The sequence below is a fragment of the Sturnus vulgaris genome, chromosome 10 (genome assembly GCF_052056855.1).
Source record: "Sturnus vulgaris isolate bStuVul1 chromosome 10, bStuVul1.hap1, whole genome shotgun sequence".
Classification (NCBI taxonomy): domain Eukaryota; kingdom Metazoa; phylum Chordata; class Aves; order Passeriformes; family Sturnidae; genus Sturnus; species Sturnus vulgaris.
The window spans coordinates 9,582,346-9,598,070 of record NC_142252.1 but is presented as its reverse complement, the minus strand read 5'-3'; the positions used below and the strand labels follow the sequence as shown (position 1 = coordinate 9,598,070).

General features: G+C 40.5%; 1 protein-coding gene across 1 annotated transcript in view; it reads left to right on the top strand.

Moving 5' to 3' along the window:
* The window catches only part of IRS1 (insulin receptor substrate 1), a 48,374-nt gene that overhangs the window by 18,783 nt on the left and 13,866 nt on the right, over window positions 1-15,725 (top strand). The gene's annotated exons all lie outside the window — the stretch shown is intronic.

Sequence of the window (15,725 nt, the reverse complement as noted above, 5' to 3'; positions counted from 1 at the left end):
ATTCTTTCAGGCAGCAAATCTTCAAGAAGAATACTTTCTGTGATTAGTACCTTACACTGCCCTTGAAGCCACACTTGTCTTGGCCTACACTGCTGCTGCTTCTGCCCACTGCAGAAGCTGTGCCTGAGACTGTCCTCAGGGTTGCTTTGAAACTGTGGGCGAAGCCTTTAGTGACCTGTGATCCTGTCCAGCTGCAGCACCAGTCCCTCAGCCCAGGGAGTCTTTGCAGGTGTGCTGGGTGAGAATCTGAAAGGGTTTATCGAAATGAGTTTGCTTCTTCACTCACCCTGGAGGTGCTACTTTGAAGTAGGAGTGTGGTATAAGTGTATTTATGCTGTTAGAAAAAACCCCACTTCTCAATTATGGCTTGTTTTGGTTCAGGTAGTCTGTATCTGAGAAAAGACATCTTTTACTGCCAAATCTGTGCTTGCTGCTTTAGAATTCATGCTAGTTTAGCTGTGTTAGTCATCTTCTGAAACAAACATTTTTTGCCAAAACCCAAATCCACACTGACAAATCAGCCTTTCTAGTTTAGATAAGGTCATATATATGTGGAAGATATTTTCAGGTGAAAATGAAAAATATATGTAATGGCTTCAGACAGCTGTCTTCTAGACCTTCTGGTATAGTTACTTAAGATGTCATATGAGAAACAGGCAGGGTTCCCACCTTTCTGCCCCCAATTCTTGGTCAAATTTAGTGATTATAGGAGGATTCAATAAGTAACTGGCTGTGATAGAAGGAAACATCAGTATCCCTAAAACATTTGGGTACAGTTATAACATTAAAGTGCTCCAAGAGCTACTACAGTTGTCTGTAGCTTGGCTTTGTTTTTTTTCCTTTGCTTCAGTTTTCTAACATTCTGTTTTGAGCTTTTTTTTATTAAGAAGTGTTACTGCATTCTGCTTATTTTTTCAAACTACTGTGTCATTTATTTGGCAGGAGAGGAAGAAGGTTAAAGTTCTCCTTACCTCCTCCCCTTCTCTCCAGTGAAATTTTTGATTGTTCTGTTTAATGAGTCATTTTCTCTACAGCTGAAGTTAATTTAGTGGCTAATCCAAGCAATGAGTATTTTCTGAGTGAGGAAGTGAGAGAACTTTAATTCTTTCCCCTCTTTTCAAATACAGAGGTGTGTCTTGGGTGTTTAAAAAAAAATAGATGAGAATAGTGCCTGTTGGAGGTATTTTATCATTTAACAATAGGCAACAAAACATCAATTGACTTCATTGGAGTGAAGTTTCCTCAGAGCACGGGGGTGTAGGTAGGGTTTGCAGTGCTGTAGAGCTGCTCTATGTGCAGAAATGCTCTTTTCCAAGGGTTCTTTATCAGTATGTAAAAGCTGATAGTGAATGCTATTGAACTCTTAGTTGCTTTAATTCTTTCTTTCCTGCGGAAGTTTATGTGTGCCTTAGAGTGACTTGTGTGCTCTGGGCTGTTGAAGTCAATCTGGTCAAGAGCATTGTTTTCCAGAGAAAAAGGATAATCAAAAATTTGAAATTAAAATCACTTGTGAAATATTTCCGACGTGTATGTCATAGATTTGTAAAATCTGTTTCATATACTTCTGTTTGCTGAACATAGGGTGTTCTGATTTGGCTGAATAGTACCAAGTTATTGTGTGGCAGTGTCCTCAGACACAAGGCTTTGATTAAGCATGAAAAAAATATTAAAGGCTGGCCTACATACAAACTTACACAGAGAAACAAAAAGTATGAATTGAGGAAGACAGCATTTTAATACAAGTGTTTCAATACCATGGGTAGTAGTGGCTCGTCTGGGCAAATGGAAGCGATGGCATAGAGTGAAAGATTCATTTAGACCTTTGGGGTAGACACAGAGACATTTCATACCAGATCAGGGTTATTTGAGGTTTTTGTTTTACAGCTGGGTATAATTTTAACCAGGGTAAGTTCAGTGACTTTGTTTGCTCATGTGGACCACAGGTATGCATGGCTATTCAAGGTTCAGTCATCAGCTCAACTTCCAATTGACCAAAGCAGATTTCCCCCCTTGCTGTGAGCCCCTCATGCCTTTGGTTGCAGTGTATGACAGTGTATTCCTGTGTTCACTCAGGTTGCCGAGCTGAAGTTGCTGTCTGATTCGGGCCTCCTCTTCCCAGGAAGAAGAAGGGGGGTTACTGGGGCAGGTGTGGTTACAGCTGTGTCTCTGAACAGCCTCTGGACAAGGGGGAGTTTGTGCTCTGTCAGTTCAGAGCATGAATGGGACTTGTACACGAGTGGCTGCACGAGGGAAGCTTTGGGCATGCTTTCACTGCTACTTTTTAGACTGTCATATTGAAGAAGGATTCTTACCCTGGCTCCCATGCTGACACCTCCTTGCCTGAGTATATGCATTCCTGTTAGGTGAGCCAGGCAGCTACCTCAGGGTAAAAATCCAGGCTAAGAGTAACCTGGCTTAGGGAGAGCAGACATCAGAATTCAGATTCATTTCATTGTACTGCTGCAGACCCTGGTGACAGGGCAAAGGAGGGGATGTTGTGCGTGGTGGGAACATTTATGGCAACAAGAAGACAGGCTTGTACAAGCTTCAAGTGGACATGAAACAGTGATCATCATCTCCTTGCAACATTTTCATTCATTTTCCAAAGCGCTTATTTCATTGGCCAGGGCAATAATGATGGTGTGAAGCAGAAGAGGCTTGTTCTTTTTCCTGCGTTAGGATCATAAAAACTTGCTAAGTCTAATGGTTGGAAGTGAGCCTTATGCACAAAGGTTCTTTTGTTTTGTTTTTGTATAAACCCATTTGATGTTAAGCAGCCAAATCTCATCCTTTATGGTTAGACTAATGCGTTTTTTAGAAGCTACTGCACTTCTTGTTTAGCTTTCAGCCCCGGCTGCAGAAGGCTGCATCTCCTTACATGGTCCTGTCTCATACCTGCTAAGTCAGGGATACCAAACCAGCACTGAACACCTCTGGGTAGAAACCTGATTTTCTTCTAAGGAATATTAATTACTATAATCATTTTTCTGTCCTTCAGCTATGCAGAGTTTTCTGGGTTTTTTAAAAGAAGATTTCCAGTTCTTAATAGAAATGGGAGTGATTGTGCTGAATGTAGTGAGGTGAGGGGTATGTTGTTGTTTTGTTTGTTTACTCTTGAATAGCTTTTCTGAAAGGTTTTCTGTGTGCTCCCTCTGTGCTTATGGAACCATACAAGCTCTTGCTCCTTGGGAAATGTGTCACTATGAACTCTCTGCAGCAGTTAGGCAAGAGAAAAAACACAGTGACTGAGGCTTATACTGTAAGCCTGTCAGAGTACCAACAGCAGGTGAACTGATAGTTTCCCTTACCCACTATTTCACTTGGATGTGCAAGCATAGATCAGTAGTTGACTGAGCTGTTAGGTGTTAGAAGGGGATGCATTTTGTGCCACAAGTTAGATTCTAGGTTTTGTTCCTCAGATCTGCAAGCATTTTAATTTGAAATCTTTGCCATTTTACTGTTTATTTGAAAATTAGGAACAGATGTGGGCTTATTTTTTTTTTTTTTTTGCAACAATGATTAAATGATTAAAGCTTAAGACATTCTTCCAAAGAAGGAGAAATAAAGATTTTTTTCCCCTCATATTTTAGGACTAGAAGGATAAAGGAGAGGGAAAATAATGAACTTCAAAGAAAAACTTTCTGGATCTTTTCATGAAATGCCAAATTAAAAGCAGAACTCCAAGACCAAAATTTGTTAATGAAATTTTTACTTAAAAAGAAGAAACCTAAAAATTCATGTGTGGAATACATGATGGGTGATCTTTGCTGTGGGCTCAGTGGGCTGAGTTTGGAAGCAATAAATTTGTAATCTGAAGCCTCTGACCATGAAGGATTTGGTAGAAGCCAGACCACTGTAACCTGCTGCTCATCTTCTCACCATCCAAATGATAATCCAGTGAGTCATAATAGCGAGGATGTGTTTTTCCTTGAGATGAACAGCAGGAATGAAAACAGCCAAGCATTCTCTCTTAATGTTGAGTGTCCTGCACTAGTCTGCTAAAGGTAAGAAGTCTCCCCCTTTGGATGGAAGTTCTCAGATGTGGGCATAGGGAGGATGTTGAACAGTTGTGCAATTGCAGCCAAATGTTCATTCATTAATGGGAAGTGGCCTGTCTGTGGCCTTTGGTGAGTTGTACACAACACGTTGAGAAACACTCTGATGTCACTTCTCTGTGCCCTGATGTATCTACTGGTCTCTTTTTTCTTTCCCTGTGGTTCTGCTGGGGCAGAGACCGTCATTTTCCTGTGTTTGTGCAGCAGCCAGGAAAGCAAGGCCTTGAGCTGTGGCTGGAGCTGCTGCGTGCTGTCGATGCCAGAAATCATTATCACTGCTTATCACTCCTTATCCTTATCCTTATCACTCCTTATCCCTGCAGCTCTGCACAGGCTGGGCCCTGGCTGAATGTGTAACATGCCGAGATTCAAAGTCTTCATAAACCCCAAATCAATAATCTTCACCTTGTTCACAAAACCTGAGTTGTTGAGTTGTTGTTTCTCCCCTTCCTCCATCCTGGTAGCTGTTTCTGTCCAGAAGTGCAGCGGGATGTTTTTCAAGCCTGCCTCATTAAGGTTGTAAGCAGGAATTTGATGTGTACACCAGCCTCCTTTCCTGTTCATTGTTTTTAACACTGAGTCATGTGTGATTGCTTTCATTGCTCTGTAATCTGTCTTGCTGTTTCTACTTGCTGATTGGCTTTTAGGAATAATGGCAATCTTAAAAGGCACATCTTGTATTATTTAATAAGAATTGGATCCTTTTTAACATCAAATGATACAAAACAAACGACAGGTGATCTGTCTTCCCTGCCCACAGTTGTTAGGCAGATTGTGTGGAAGGCTCTTTGTACCTGGAGTGAGCTGAACGTGTGGCTGCAGCAGAGGTGAGACCGATGGGATCACTCCTTGTAAACCAGCTTGGAACTGGAGCACTTGGGAGAGGAGAGAAACAGCTTCTAAGTCTTTATGACCACAGTCATCTAAATTTAAATCTTCTGTGATTTCAGGGATGATGAAACCAGATAGCTTGGGAGGTTCCTCCTTTGGGGCACGTGAGAGAGAGCACCAGCCAGACAACTGGTACAGACAAGCAAGAGGCATCGAAACACACAGCATGATCACTCGAGCTGTGCAGGAGGGAGAGCTAAATTTACCAGATACAAGTGCTAATAATGGGACTTCAAAGAGAGCACACCCTTTTATTCCACAGCTGTGCTCTGCCATGCAGAAGAGACAGGGTAGTTTTCCAGTGGAAGTTTGCCTTGGGAAGGAAGTTCAGAGTAGAATTAGCATAGAATTTCAGAAAGGAATTGATCTACCAATAAAACCATTATCAATTACATAAGAGATACTCCTAAAGGATTTCCTGAATGGTGGAGTTTGGCTTTGCTAAAAATATTGAATAAAACATTTTAAAGTCTGTTCCTCTGTACTGTGTCCATTACCTTGTAGTCAAGCATGACCAGTTCAAAGATGATGCAAGATAACAGATAATCATTGTAAGATACACTAACCTGTCATCATCATGTGCTTCATCTTCCTTAACTTGATATCTTTTTAGATGAAAGTCCCAATCCAGGAAACCTCAATAATAATTGGTCAAAGGGAATAGAGCACATATGAAAGTGAAAACACATAAACACTACTAGTCAGCTGAGGGTAAATCAACTTTCCATTCTGATGTTTGGTCTGTGATTTGAAACTAGTTTGACTGCTGAAAAGTGACCTCTGAAGATGGGCAGGAGGATGGAGTTCAGCTCAAACGCTACTGGGGCCACCTTTTTAAAGCCTTTGAAATGATTGTGAATGGTTTTTTCCCACTGAAGTTAGAGGTATAAAACAAGAATTATCAAACTTAAAAGTGCAGCTTTAAGGCAGTATCTTAATTTCATTTGTCAGCACCTCAATGTTCTCCTGTTAAGTTTTCTGTGGTTTAGAGGGAGTTTAAAAAAATTAATTTTTTAAAGGTGAATGCACATTAGAGAAACCAGAATATTGGATCTAATGAATAGAGAGGGAGATGTTTGACACATAGCCTTGCCCTGTTTTAAACAGATTATAAATTACATTAGTTTTTGCCTCTGACTTATGTGGAACAGATTGCTATTTAGGGGAGGAGTGATATAGATGCTAAGGTAAATGTCATAGTAGTAGTCTTTCTTTTCTTTTCTAAGTTAAACTCGGGAATAAAAACCAAATCCCTGCGTCAGCCTCTGCTAGTATATACAATGTGTGTATTCTGGCAACTTACAAGTTGTATATACTGATTTCAGAGTGTTTTGAAAATAGATTTGCCATACAAAAGCTGAAAATAAAACTTGAAGAATTTAAATTAAAGCTATGTTAAGGTTTCAAAGTAAGAGATTTGTCTCTTAAGAGATATTCTTTTCACAGGGAAAGGCAGCAGACATGATGTTTTTCAGAAGCCTGATGTCTGTCATGCTAGAGTATCACCAGAGTTGGTGTTACAAGATCTAATTTCCTCCAGAGTGGTGTTCAAGTGGCTGCATCCATGGATAGTCTACTATTCCATGGACAATCTATTGCAAGTTTTGTTTGCCATCATCAGCCATGGAGGTGTGATGCGTGGGTTGGGGTTTTTTTCAGTTTTGTTGTTTTGCACCCAAATTCTGTCATGTTTAATAAATCTCCTTGATCTGGTCATATTCCCACAATGATAAAACTAACTCTGGTGATCTTGATTGATCTCACTTGCCTTCCCTGTGGCTTCTAGACATCACTCAAACCAATAGTTCAATTTGTTGCCTTGCACCAGCCTCAGAATAATTCCAGTTTTGATGAAAAATAGTAGTACTGTTACTTTTGGGTAGCTAGATGCTGTCTGAGTGCAGAGGAATTCCAGAAGGCCATCACATAACTTCAGTGGGCAAGAATGTGGTAGACTAATGTCAGCATAGGTAAACATAGGTTTTTAAACAGAATTTTTTTCCAGTTAGGAAAAAATTATTCTAAAGCATGTTTGTGTGGTGCTAAACTCAGAACTGACGGTTGCAGCTTGGAAAGGAGGCTTTGTGGTTGTCACTGACAGTTTTCCAGGACTATTGTCAGCAATGTGGAGTAGCAGCAGCCAAAAAAATCCAGAAAAACCTGGGCAGTGTGCGCCTCTTGCATCATCAGGAAACGGTACTGGGGACAAGAAAATACCTTTTGTTGGTATTTAAAACACTGGTGTGCTCACCATATTTTGAGCATGAGGTCCAGTTTTTGTGTGCACATCTAAAGAAGGTAGAGTTAGTGCCTTTAGCTCAGGGAGGGTGCAGAGGAGGGCAGCTCTCAGTCCAGGGGGGTGGTATCAGTGCCTCGTGTGGAGTTGCATCATTTAAAAGGTTTGATTTGGAAGGTGGGCAGCTGAGAGGGGCAGAGGGTTCAAAGTTTACAAAATCATGAGCTGGCAGAAGGGTGAACGCCAAGCTCTTGTTGACAGAAGCCCTACATCCCCAGGACACTTGATGAAACTGGTTGGGAATCAGTTTAAGACAGATGAAAGAAGAAAGTGTTTACATAGCAGGTAGTGAATTTATGCAACTTGCAGCCAGGGGATGTTTTGAAAACAGGCTGAGTAGGCAGGTTCAGAGCAGGGTTAGGAGAGTTCATGGTCAGCGGAGAGAGTGTGAGGGGAGTGGAGCACAGGACATGGGCTATTGGTTCTCTCTAAATAGCACCTTTTCTGCCCTGTTGGAGATGAATTCTGGACTAGATGAACCATCAGTCTGACCCAGCTGGGTGTTTCTTACATTCCTGAGCTCTCAGGCTTAGTGGGATCTTTATGTCATTCACTTAAAATTATGTTCTTGTTCATGACAGGGTTAGATGGAAGGCATGAAGCTTTTTTCTTTTCTTTTCTTTTCTTTTCTTTTCTTTTCTTTTCTTTTCTTTTCTTTTCTTTTCTTTTCTTTTCTTTTCTTTTCTTTTCTTTTCTTTTCTTTTCTTTTCTTTTCTTTTCTTTTCTTTTCTTTTCTTTTCTTTTCTTTTCTTTTCTTTTCTTTTCTTTTCTTTTCTTTTCTTTATATTCAGTAAGCTGCAGCTCTGAGGGAAACTCCTGGATCTAATTGTTAACTTCATCAGAGCTGCAAGCTGATATGGCTATTACTTCTTAATAAGCTGGAAAAAGTTTCCTTCTTTCTAGCCAGGAAAAAGTACTGGGAAGTCCATCTGGGAATGTGATTCATCCAAGTCACAGTGATAATTTTCCTCTGAGATTCCAAGGAGAGGTTTGGGATAGTGCTCAGATAGTAGTGATAAGATTTTATTTAGACATAGCTTTCAGTTGTAATGGTGAGCAGCTACACTGGTGTTTATGCAACAAGACTCCAAACACACTTTTTATTACTTCATTAGTGGGACACACTCCCTGGTATTTGGTTATTCCCAGTGTGCTCTGAGAACTGGGAGTTATTCAGCCCCTGCCTTGTCTCAGTTACCAATGCTCAGGAGCTGGAGTAAAAGCCACAGCTAGAAGTCATTGAATCTGAAGGATGTGAGTAATTCTTTTGCTAGAGAGTAGGATAGAATATTACAATATTTTCAAGTAATTAAAAAAAAAAATCCTCCTTAACAAAGTTAACTTCAGTATAGCAGTGCCTTGTAGGGTGGTAACCATTGGTAACTAGAAGACAGTGAGCCTAGACTTACTATCCATATTTTTAGATTTAATTTAGATACACTTAACATAAAATAAGTTAATAAAGAGAATTTGGAGGTTTTTTCATAATGTTAAGACTGGAGAGACTGCAAAAACTGAAAAATAGTGAGGGCATTCCTTTCAAAGGTGGTGACATTTTGTTTTACTTTTACTGTCAGAATCTTACAACAGGGAAATAAATGCCCCATTTCGAATGTAATGCTCTACAATGATTTTATCCTGGAGGAAAACTTAATTAATGGAAAGAGCTAGGTTATGTCTTAATCTGGACACTGTCAAGCTTCATCATAGCCTAATGTCAAGCTGCTGTAGAATCCATCACTATGAAGGCTGTGCTAGCAGGAGTTGTTATTCATGTGGATATATACGTCTGACTTTCCTTGCTGGGGCACAGTTGTCTTGGAAGAAGACTGGGGATGAGCCCTCTGAGAGCTTGTCCTGCTTTCTTCCTCCTTCCTTCCCTGTCCCCACTTTCTCTTTCCACAATTGCAGTTAAATTTGATAGCTCAAAGTGTAAATTAAGCCTACGTTATAGAAGTCCTTCCTTGAGACTGTAAATCTCAGCAATACACTTCTTAGAATACAGAAAATGAGCTTCTGTTTATGGAAGGAAGGGGACTTCTTTTTATTTTTTTTATAAATACTGAACAGAAGTGTATAAAGTAAAGCTTCCTCAATAAGTTCAGAACCAACCAACCAAAAACCTCCCCAGCTTTTCTTCTTTGACCAAGAGAATGCTTTTTTAATGTTATGAAATACATCAAAAGTGTCAATATTTACTATTGCGTGAACAGTCTTAAATATTTACTATTTGAAGCAGCTCTGTACCTTTTTTGTTCAGTTTTGAGAGTGCCTAGTGTTTCTACTCAATACACTGAAAATATTAAATGTTAACACTGTATTTAGTCATCAAAATAATCTTCTACTTTGCATTAAATTAGTTTGGTGAGGTGATCTAAAAGGCATTCTTGGTGGGTGGAAAAAAAGCACTGGAAGAATACAAAAAACATTTGGGAGACATAAATCTCCTTCGAGAAAAGTGGAAAAAACTGTTTATTTAACAAGCAAAGTACTCACAAACATGGAAAAATGAATAATATTAAACAATGGAACCTCTTGCTGTTCTGAAGGGATGGCAAATTCTGAGAATCCTTGTCGTGGGCTATAGCTCGGCTTGCTCAGTCTCAGTCTCTCCTGCTGGAAAATGCCCTGGTGGGCCACAGGTGTGAGCTCCCGGTGTTCTTCTGGGTTTTCAGTCCAGAGCAGGGCTGATCAGTTCCAAGAAAAAGAAAAGACAAAGCCTGGGGAACTTCTCTGCCTCAGCTAGCTAAAAAAACTAACTAAAAGCAAAGGAGAGCTCTCTCCCACTGTCCCTGCTGCAGACAACCCAGTCCAGGAGCAGGAATAGGGGAGCAAGGGCAGTGTCTGATAACAAACTGCACTTTTTCTCCCCCTTCACTCTCAGAATCAGTCTTGAAGGTGGAGAATTCAATATCCAGCATAAACAGAACAGACTGGGGATACAAACATCATATAGTCACCCTAGGACACAGCAGAAATTGATCTTCCCACCTTCTAACCATCTTAGTGCTCTAATGGTGGGGGAGGAGGAGGAGGATGGTGACTTCTTTTTGCTTCCTATAAATCAGCTGTAAAGAGTGAAGGAAGTGGTAGGTAATGAAGTCTGCCTCAAACCTGTTTTGTTGTTTTATGCAAAGCCACAGTGGAAAGCTCCTTAGATTGCTTTGCTGATCCATTAGTAGTCCTCCACTCCTTGAAATATTAAATTGCTGCAACTTGGTCTATGCAAGGATGGGGTACTGGCGTCAGCTGGCCAAACTCTGAGGGACACATGGAGCCACCTCTAGCACGGGGAAGTGTGCAGGGGCCATCTGACACACTGCTTTGTGTACAAGTACTCAGGGCTGAACATCACTATCTTTTTTGGTAAGTGTGTCTGAGTCTGCTGAGAGAGCATTTAACAAATGCAGCAGAATAGGAGCTGCAAGATGCTCAGGTTCCTTCTATGGCCGAGGAGAGCTGTGAGCTGCATACCAGCAGTGGCAAATTTGGTGCTCTCAATGTCCATTCAAGTGGCCTTGCTCCTTAAAGCATACATAGTGCTGTTCTGCAGATGGATGAGTAGGGATAATGTTACAGCCTGATGGCCACTGAAGGAAGAGAGCTGCCTAGAAAACTGTCACAACTTTGTTCAGTTTCTCTGTTTCTATGGAAGTTGTTTTTTTCCACAATTGTACTTGCAGAGCAGAAACTGAAATTCAATCCAACTTCCTAATATATATGTATTTCTCTTGGCAGCTGTATTTGAAGCTTTCCTTGGCTATTTAGCTTTGAGAGGTTGACAAAGGCTGTCTGAAATACTCTTCTCTGATGATGAGGTAGCTGACCGTATCACAGCATGTGGGAAAAGCTTCCTGGGCAGCTAGAGATGGAGGAGAGGCAGTGGAAAACATTCAGGTTCAAATCAGCTGGAAAGAGAGGACAGCTGCACTGTGTTACTATGAACAGAAAAGATGGAGTTTGTTTGTATCAAAGGGAGGAGGAGCCTTCCTAAGAAGGGAGAAGACATATGATAAGCTGTCAAATAAGCCAGGTCCTGAGTTCTGACTGGTGCAGGAGTGGCAGCCTACCTGTGCATTTGAGGTGAGAATGGAGGAATTATTTTAATAAAAAGACGAAGTTTTGAAGGCTACAGATCCGTGTGCAGGCTGGATCCCTGTTTTCTCCCTGTTGCAGAATGTCAAATATCGTGGTATTCCCATGACAGCCTCACTAATCCAGCTGCTGCAGTTAGGAGTCACTGTAGCCTGATCACATGTGGAGATTACTGAAGCTACAAACTAAAGTCTGGCCATTGATATTTTGCACAGTCAACTTCTCATCTCTGAAGTTCTGTGGGCAGAAAAATTCCATCTGTTACTCTTGGAGAAATATGTGAAGTATCCACATAATCTCTTCAGCCTCTCAGTTCCCACAAATCACGGGGTGCTTTGACGGATGTGGTTGCCGTGTTCATTATGAGAAGGCTGAAGTCTTGTTGCATGGTTTCAAAGTTAACTTTAACACCTTCTTGGATGTTATCTCAAACTGTGAGATTTGTGGGTTTTTATATTTAGCTCAAATTGTCTGCTATAATTGGCTTTGAGGCTGCTTATAGAAGGGTAGCCGACTGCTCAGGAAACACGCCTGCATTTCATGTTACTTAAAAACATGCGTCTGTCTTTTTGTCATCTCAGAATCTGCTTTGTAGAGTACGATTTGTTGGCATAACTCTTCAGTTTGCTTCCTTTATTTCCTTACTTCTCTGAGAATGGTATAAAGCTCCCTCCTGCATCTTCTCACTTGGCCACACACTTGTCTTGACACCTCAGCCCACTGCCAGTGGTGCTCAGCTTGGCTCTAACTGTGGTTTCACACAGCCAGGTGGCAGTGAAACCTGGAGGTGGTGGCTGTCCTGGGAGCTCTGCTGAGAGGGACCCACACTGCTGTGCTGAAGAGCACACCCATCCCTGTGCTGTGGCCACAGCCTGCCTTGGGGTTATCTATTCCCCGAAATATTGTACCTTCTAATTATAGAAGAAAGCAGTGAAATGACATAGTTGCTTGCCTTGGACTTTTTGAGTAAAATGAAAATATATTTGTATGGCTGTGATGTTTTATACTGATAGTTGTTGGTGCCTTGCTAGAACCCTTGGGTGATAAAGAAAGAAAAGGGAAGTTGAATTCCTTCAAAACGTTCTATGAATGGTGTGGAATCAAAATACAATGCAAGTCACAAGTTTCTGTCTTTTTGCCCCCCTCCCCCCCCAAAATGTTTTTTTATTAATTTGCAGTTCAGTTGCATTCTTTCAACGTTAGTTGTAGTCGTTCCAAAACTACAAAAATAAATCCATATAGAATGATGGTTCCCAACTGATGTGCAGGGGCATGCAGAAGAGCCAGCAGGCTGTTAGATATGCTTTGAAATTTGAAGTAATTATAGCTGTCTCTCTGAAGTGCTGCATTCAGGTTATAAGCACACTTATGCAAGGGTTTTGGCACATGCAGGTATATCATGGAACAGTAAATGGATGCAGAAGGATGCTGGGAAGAAGGGCTCCTCAGGAGAGTTAAGATACTTGGGCATCAGGTACTTACCTGGCATGGATCTTACTTGATGCTTTGTTTCATTGTGATGTGAACATTTTTTCTTCTTAGTGGAACTCAGAGCTCTTATTGCACTTCAGGCAAATGTTTGCATATTTGTAGCAACCAGAAAAATTGCAGCATAATGGTAATATTAGTGACATGTATGATACTCTTGCTTGCTCTTTATTGCATGTGGGTACTATGAATATCTTGCTGTACATGAAACAGAATGAACACCATCTTTTCATTTTCAAAAGAACCCTCCCACATGTCATCATGACACAATGTATTAGAAACCCCAGTGCTCTGGGTTTCTAGTATTGATCTAATTCTTCCTTTGGAAGAGCTGTCTGGCTTAGCTGCACTCCCTACATGATGCTAGTTCAGTTGAAGTGTAGAAATATTTATTAGTGCCTAGCAAACCATGCAGGAGGTGCAGCGAGCTTTGTGAATTGGATGTGCTGCAGCTGCCGAGCTGGGGTTGGCATGTCCAGCTGTTTGCAGCTGCTGGCATCTGTGCCAGGCACATGCACACACCCATCCCCTTTAACTTGGTATTGTAGCCTGGGGCTTGAACCTGAGTATCTGCTTTTGCCAAAAGAAAGGTATGCATGAAATGACAGGAAGAAACTATGAGATACTGGGCCTGTTAGAGATGCTCTGCACTGTGAATAGAAAGTGCTTAGTTATGGCCTTTCAAAATGATAGTCAGTATTTTTCATAAATGATAATATCATTCAAATTTAACAGTCCATTCCTATATTTTTGCCTTCCTGCTACCCAGCTGATAGGTTTAAAAATTAAGTATCAGCTGCAGAAGGAGCTGCACGTGGTGGGGCAGGGAGTACAGTTAGTTTTCTGAGCCAAAAAAGGCCAAATCCACAGGTGAAGAGGGGCTGGGGGAGGCCTTTCTGCTGTAACTTAATCTGAAGAACAGATAAATTCTTTTCTAAGTCAAAGCAAGTAATGAATTCCTTCTTGGTAAAACAGTAGTATACTGATTTATTAATGACTGCTGTTTTCATGTTGTTTTTACAGCCTGTAAGATGGAGGAGCTTGAAGCTTTGGGGGTTATTTAGGTGTGTAGACACAAAGATTAATTTGTATTTTATTTTATGTGGGAATATATGGGTGCTAATATTTTATTTGATCTTCACAGAAACAACCATCACCAAGTGCATAGAGTGGTTTAAAACCATAGGAAGGCTAAATATTGCTTGTTAACATAGTTTGATTTCTATACTGTGTATACCAGAGCCTCCTGTAAACTTTTTTCTGGTAAACGTTCAAATCACTGAAAATAAAAGTCAAGGTGTATTGTCAGAAGACACCTGAGCCTCTCTGTAAGCTGTTTTCCCCTCTTAGCTCCTTGCCTGGCTTAGCTGCTTTTGGCTGTGGCTGTAATGCAGGTTACAGCAGTACTTGAACTGCTTTGTTGCAGGTGGAGGCAAAAGGTGGTACTTTAAAATACTTCCAGCTCACAGTACTGAAACACTGTTGCTCACCCAAAGGCTGTCCCTTAAGTGTTAGCTGACTGCAATGCTCCTGTTTTACCTCTCAAAAGCTGAACCTGCAGGCAGCTTCAGGACAAAGAGTGATGCGACCTTTGCAAGCTTCTGGGTCATGTTTTGAGCTCATAGTTTCTAACAGTTGATAAATCTGCACATAATTTTTACCTGGAGCTGGACTGTAGCACAGACTGTAGACATTTGAAGGAAATACTGAAATAAATTTTGCTTTTTGCTTGTCTATATCAACAGACTAAGAGTGCTTGAATGTGTTGTGTGCATAAATGTGTATACTTATGTGTATCAGTCTGGGTATACCTGTGTGTGTAGAGGGAGGGGGAGATAAAACCAGTTTCTGCAAATGGAGGCAAAAAGTGGGATAGGTCATATAAAAACACACATCTTAATGACTGCAATATCAAGGCTGGTGGAAGGCGTGATCTGCAGTAAAGTAAAATGTCCCTTTTTTGTCCCTGCCACCTGACAGGAGTAGTTCTGTATTTCCTGCAGCCTTTGGAGTCTACTTGGGCTGCAGTTGAGTTTGCAAAATATTACAGAGAATGCAGTGCTTTAAAGCTACTCTTGTTTTGTCCTTCAGTAAGGCACATGATATTTTGATTTTTATGGAGAATATCTTAAAGACTGGATGCTTTGGCAATGTCAACAGTTGAAAAATGCATCTATTTTCTATTACAATCTAATACTATGCTCATCTGTGGCTTCTAAGTAATGGGCACTTGTTTACATATTATAGAATATAGTTTATAATTTTATAAACATAGTTTATAGTGGCATATTGGTTTCCTAAATAAAGAAAAGCAATAGTGGCTTATAGAACTGCTTGCACTGAGTCCTGGAAGGCCAGGGAAGCAGCTGGTATCCAAGGGTGGGAATGGAAAGCCTCTGCTTTCTGCACTGCCTTTCCCATAGCTCAAATACTGCCTCTCTTTATGCTCAGATCTGTTTGTTACTACTAATGACTTCTGCTTACTAAATTTAGGATTTGTTATAAATGAAGATTACAGCATTGTTTTTCTGGAACTGAATCTGATTTGTAAACCCTTAAGTGGAAGAGAAAGTATTCTTCTTCAAGTGTTTTAAAGCAAAATGTCAGTAGACATCTGTGTACTTCCCTGGTTTAATCACTACATCTAAATTGCAGCTGTGGGATATTTCCAAACCCCTGTTTTCCTTTCTTACATTTCCATTAATTTTCAATGAAGCATGGCTTTGTTGAATGAATTGGGTTATTATTTTCTGAATCTCAAATAGATCATGTAACTGTAGTGGCCAATTCAACATTTAAAATCCACAGCTTTGAAATCTTACACATCTGAATGTATTATTACTGTTTGTTGATATATGATTGCTCTGACTGAAAGAACAATGCAGAAAAATTTGGTTATT